At 43.9% G+C, this 6,282-nt stretch overlaps 1 non-coding gene across 1 annotated transcript; it reads right to left on the bottom strand.

The window, feature by feature from the left end:
- Positions 1–242: 242 nt before the first annotated feature.
- TRNAT-UGU (transfer RNA threonine (anticodon UGU)) lies at positions 243–314 on the bottom strand. Its single transcript has one exon. It is a non-coding gene; the product is annotated as a tRNA-Thr (tRNA).
- Positions 315–6,282: the final 5,968 nt, after the last annotated feature.

Raw genomic sequence — 6,282 nt, 5'->3', positions numbered from 1 at the left:
TTTTGTTGTAATAAATCTACAAAGGCCGCCTGATCTTCATTGAGTACCACAGACGAAGAAGATCTGATTTCCTTCCTCTCAACTCAACCTTAGATTTGTGATGGTAGCGCGGGTGGGTGGGTGGGTCATCTGGTCCGCCATTATTGTATTTCATTTTGTTATATCGATATTTGAGGTAGTATGTTGCCAGCTGCACTACCACTTCTACTCATCAATAATTATCACAACAGCAGCCACATTGTTGCCTCCTGTGAGAATCGAACTCACGACCCCTGGTTTACAAGACCAGTGCTCTACCCCTGAGCTAAGGAGGCGCATGTTGGCACAGCAACACTGCGGGCGGCCAGTGGCCATAACTCATCATGCAACCCACACCTGGCCTGGCTCCTGCTGGTGGTGGTGATGGTGGTGGTGATGGTGGTGATGGTGATGGTGGTGGTGGTGATGGTGGTGATGGTGGTGGTGTTGGTGATGGTGATGGTGGTGTTGGTGGTGATGGTGGTGGTGGTGTTGGTGGTGGTGATGGTGGTGGTGTTGGTGGTGGTGATGGTGGTGGACTGGCCTCCGCGTTTGGAGACGGAGTGGACTGGCCTCCGCGTCTGGAGACGGAGTGGACTGGCCTCCGCGTCTGGAGACGGAGTGGACTGGCCTCCGCGTGTGGAGACGGAGTGGACTGGCCTCTGCGTGTGGAGACGGAGTGGACTGGCCTCCGCGTCTGAAGACAGAGTGGACTGGCCTCCGCGTCTGAAGACAGAGTGGACTGGCCTCCGCGTGTGGAGACGCAGTGGACTGGCCTACGCGTGTGGAGACGGATTCTACTGGTTACAATATCATGAAGCACATTTTCTATGAATTATCACCTTCAAGTTAGTTAAGTTTACCCTAACCATTCATCATGTACATTATGTATCATGTATCACCTTCAAGTTAGTTAAGTTTACCCTAACCATTCATCATGTACATTATGTATCATGTATCACCTTCAAGTTAGTTAAGTTTACCCTAACTTAACCGTCACGTCCATACATGTTTTCGTTTACTATCATGGGTAAGATGGCGCTAGTTAGTGGCGGTTTTCGACACCTGTATATCATCACTGGTAATGTGGGGTAGTTACGCTTCCCTAATACATTCCCTTCAAACTTCAGATTAGTTTTACCAAAGCACTGACGTCTGCTGCACGTGGCCAGTGTGTGTGTGTGTGTGTGTGTGTGTGTACCATTGTTTTAACCCGAGTTTCCCCAGTGTTACCTGAGTGTAAAGTTGTGTAAACTGTTGACCTACTTGTGAGTACGAGAACATTGGCTGACGACATTCCGAAATGATGTGGATGTGGCAGACGTCCATACACACGTTCAGACAAGTGTAAACATTCAGTTGTTGATGGTGTGGGGGATCAGAGTCGTGCGTCACAAGAAGCAGCGCTGAGTGGAAGCCAAATATCACGTCAGCCGCCACAATGACGAGGAACCGTGAAGGATTTGTTGTTGAAGTTATAGACAGACAGATGTGTGGAGGGTCGTGATGAACAACACCTGCCGGTTATAGACAGACAGATGTGTGGAGGGTCGTGATGAACAACACCTGCCGGTTATAGACAGACAGATGTGTGGAGGGTCGTGATGAACGACACCTGCCGGTTATAGACAGACAGATGTGTGGAGGGTCGTGATGAGCAACACCTGCCGGTTATAGACAGACAGATGTGTGGAGGGTCGTGATGAACGACACCTGCCGGTTATAGACAGACAGATGTGTGGAGGGTCGTGATGAACGACACCTGCCGGTTATAGACAGACAGATGTGTGGAGGGTCGTGATGAACGACACCTGCCGGTTATAGACAGACAGATGTGTGGAGGGTCGTGATGAACGACACCTGCCGATCCACTACTGACCTAAGTGAGTTGTATAACTATCACCATAGCTTTATTATAATTCAATTTTCATGATGATTATAGGCAATTTGACTGAATAGTTATATTTTCTATAGTTTATGTAGAAGTTATGTATTTCTTTACGTATGAATGGTAAAAGATATATTTTCTTTATATCTTGATTGTTTATAGAAATATTATTTCTATAATTTTGTTTCAAAGAAGATCCATCAGAGGTGTGCGATGTATTGACCCTAATGTTATTACGAGATGTTCATAATGACCAGCGTCATCAATATGGTGGAGGTGTAGTCTTGTTCATAATGACCAGCGTCATCAATATGGTGGAGGTGTAGTCTTGTTCATAATGTCCAGCGTCATCAATATGGTGGAGGTGTAGTCTTGTTCATAATGTCCAGCGTCATCAATATGGTGGAGGTGTAGTCTTGTTCATAATGTCCAGCGTCATCAATATGGTGGAGGTGTAGTCTTGTTCATAATGTCCAGCGTCATCAATATGGTGGAGGTGTAGTCTTGTTCGAGACATCATGGTGACTACATACAGTGAAGGCTTCCTGCCTGATGATGGCCAGTAAAGGTTTGGTCGCTGCCTCATGACACACCACGTCCATGTACACGAAATAGAGGAAGGAGGTCGTGTGTCGTGGTGTGAGCTGCCCACGACCTGTGTTAGAGACGATGTGTTCCACGACTGGTGGAGAGTGAGCAGAGTTAGTGGAGGTAATGTGTGGTGAAGTAAGTTATCACACACTGACTCACACACACGACTATCCACTACTGGTGGAGAGTGAGCAGAGTTAGTGGAGGTAATGTGTGGTGAAGTAAGTTATCACACACTGACTCACACACGACTAGCCACAGTGAGGAACGTATATATGCTTACCTTTGTCTTGTGTGTGTGTGTGTGTGTGTGATGCAGGAAGCCATATTGTGTGTAAACCAATTCGTCGAAGTAGATGGTCGTGGAATGAAGCATTGACGCCAAACTAAAGTGTTCCTTTACGACATTTGTTCTGGCTAATGCCAGACGATTATAGTCAACTTGCATGGCCCATATATGGCTCGTCAAAGCTTCATATTAAGACTTTTATTCATGCTAACTAACGCTAGATGATTTTATATAGGTTTTTGTGGGGCACATATGTGTCTCGTCAAAATAAAGTTTCACAATGAGAATTTTCCTCTGGCTAACATTGTGTTGGCTACATGGGTCTTCATAGTAAAGCTTCACTTTGGGAACTTTATTCCGGTCGAAACCAGACGATTTTATTCATCTTTAAGGGATGTATAGGTCATCAAAGTAAAGCTTCACTCTGCGAATTTTATTCTGACCAATGCCATACAATATTTTGCAGCTTTTCTGGGCACAGCGGGCTATGGAAATAAAGCTTCACTTTGGAAATTATATTTTGGTCGACGACACATTATTACATTCATCTTCTGCGTTGTCCACTGGTCATCATGCTAAAGCTTCACTTTGGGTTATATTTTGACCGATGCCAGATTATATTATTTATCATTTATGGCCTCCAAGAATCATGAAGATAATGCTTCACTTTCCGAATTTTATTCTGGAGGACAAATTACGATTTTATTCAGCACATGTTGACTCCATGAGAGTAAAGCTTCACTTTGGAACTTTCATTTAAGCGAACGCCACACGATTTTGTTCAGTTTTTGAGGGGCCCCAGGTCGTGAAACTGCAGCATCTCTTTGGAACTCTTAATTGGATTTTACAGTGCACACGGGTCATCGAACTTGAAACTTCCCTTTACGATCTTTTTGTTCTGGTTCACGTCTAACCAAAATATTTTGATCTTGTTTTGAGGGACTCACGAATCATCAAACTTTAACCTTTACTCTGGAACTTTTCTTCATCATGAGAGGACTACGTCATATGAAACTTGTTTACATAAATCAATGTTCCTTGTGTACATACTTTTGTAGAAGTCAGTTACTTTTATGCATTATAATTTCCTCACCCTAAGCTTCAGGTTGATATCTGTAATACCCGTAAGAGACAAACATGTTTAATGATGAATAATTTGACAGATCACGAAAGTGCCAAGTTAAACTAGAGAGTTATCAAAACCTTTGTGGATGTTGTCAAGTTAAATCATTAACTCCGTCTTGCCGGCTTGCCACTGGTCTCGTATAAGAAGTTATCAGATTTTTCTCCAATGATCAATGAATCATCAGCCATCAACAGTTTCAACCCTTTATAATGCTCATAGTTGAATAAAGCTCAAGCATGATGCTTTATGTAAAGCCGTATTGTTGTGTAAAAGGAATATTGCCTTATCTTAACCTTAGGAGAAACATGAAGGACAAGTTGTGGGTCATTTTATCCTTCGTCTTTAACAAAGATCACTTGTGTAAGACCTTCCACTAATTATCACGTTCGTGTTGACTGAACTTGTCATGTAGTTATGTAGTCATGTGAGTGTGAAGGTACGGAGGCAGATCACTTAATGATGACAATAAACAAGGGATGATGGAGACCATGGAATTCAAAACATTCACTGAAGGAAGCGTTGATACGAGTATTTCACTGCCAGAAAATGTTGCAAGTGACCCTTTGTGTTCAAGCCTTCCAGTGTAGTGTAAACATAAAGTCAGTGTTAAGATGATTTAGTCAAAATAATGGTCAAGACATGACCAACCTGAAGGCAGCGGTCTGGACATAAGCGTCAGCCACAGTCCGGTAACACTGGTCAACAAGGATTTGGTCCCATGGAAGAAAACATTTGTTTCTTATGTATTTTTTTGCTGGACGATGAAGCCAAATGTTTTCAGAATTTCTCTGTCAGCCATAATTTTGTTGTTGTTCCAGCATACTCGCATATCATTACGTACAGGACATATGTGCCTGTCATCTACCGAGCATTTGAAACAAACAGTTTAACATACACAGTTATTTTTATTGTTTGTAAAAGTTACTCTGAGTATGCGCCAGAGTTGAAGCTTACTCTGAGCATGCGCAGAGGTAAAGCTTGCTCTGAGCACGCGCTAGGGTGAAGTTTACTCCAAACATGCGCTAGAGGTGAAGCTTACTCTGAGCATGCGCAAGAGGTAAAGCTTACTCTGAGCATGCGCCAGAGGTAAAGCTTACTCTGAGCATGCGCAGGAGGTAAAGCTTGCTCTGAGCACGCGCTAGGGTGAAGTTTACTCCAAACATGCGCTAGAGGTGAAGCTTACTCTGAGCATGCGCTAGGGTGAAGTTTACTCTGAACATGCGCTAGAGGTGAAGCTTAATCTAAACATACGCAAGAGGTGAAGCTTACTCTGAGCATGCACTAAAGGTGAAGCTTACTTTGAACATGCACTTGAGGTGAAGCTTACTCTGAGCATGCGCTAGAAGTGAAGCTTACCCTGAACATGCGCATGAGGTGAAGCTTACTCTGCGCATGCACTAGAGGTGAAGCTTACTCTGAGCATGTGCTACAGGTGAAGCTTACTCTGAGATTGCGCTAGGGATGAAGTTTACTCTGAGATTGTGCTGGGGGTGAAGCTTACTCTAAGCATGCGCTAGAAGTGAAGGGTACTCTGAGTATACTCTAGAGGTGAAGCTTACTCTGAGCATGCGCTAGAAGTGAAGCTTACTCTGAGCATGCACTAAAGGTAAAGCTTACTCTGAGCATGCTCATGAGGTGAAGCTTACTCTGAGTCTGCGCTAGAAGTGTAGCTTACTCTGAGCATACTCTAAGAGTGAAGCTTACTCTGAGCATGCGCTTGAGGTGAAGCTTACTCTAAAATGCACTAGATGTGTAGCTTACTCTGAGCATGCGCATGGGGTGAAGCTTACTCTGAGCATGTGCTTGAGGTGAAGCTTACTCTAAGCATACTCTAGGAATGAAGCTTACTGTAAGCATACTCTAAAGATGAAGCTTACTCTGATGCGCTAGAAGTGAAGGTTACTCTGAGCATGCGCCAGAGGTGTAGCTTACTCTGAGCATGCGCGAAAGTGATATTTTGGCCAAGTCTGCGCAGAAGAGGATTTCTTGTTGTATTACTTCACCAGTTACTGTATTTTGCACTGTTCTTGTGTGATGTCTTGCGCGAGTCTTAGGATTAATGTTTTTGTATTATATGTTTTAAGTGTAAGCCAGATTCTACATACACTTATACTGGATGAAATCCTCTTTTTGCACAAGCTCGCCCAAAATTTTCTTTTAGCGCATGCTTATAAGAAGATTTCCCCTTTGCGCATGCTCAGACTGAGATTCACTTTTGCCTCTTGCGCATGCTCGGCCTGATGGCGCATGCGCACATTTGTTAACTTCGATTTGCTTATAATTAGTGGTGCGAAGTAGCTCAGTGAGTGTGAAGGTCGCTCCTTCAGTGTTCGTAATTCAACGGCCAATGTCACTGAAGATCGGTGTGGG

This window comes from Panulirus ornatus, unplaced genomic scaffold (assembly GCF_036320965.1).
Source record: "Panulirus ornatus isolate Po-2019 unplaced genomic scaffold, ASM3632096v1 CTG_544_pilon, whole genome shotgun sequence".
In the NCBI taxonomy this organism is placed as follows: Eukaryota; Metazoa; Arthropoda; class Malacostraca; order Decapoda; family Palinuridae; genus Panulirus; species Panulirus ornatus.
This window is presented reverse-complemented; position numbering and strand designations above follow the sequence as displayed.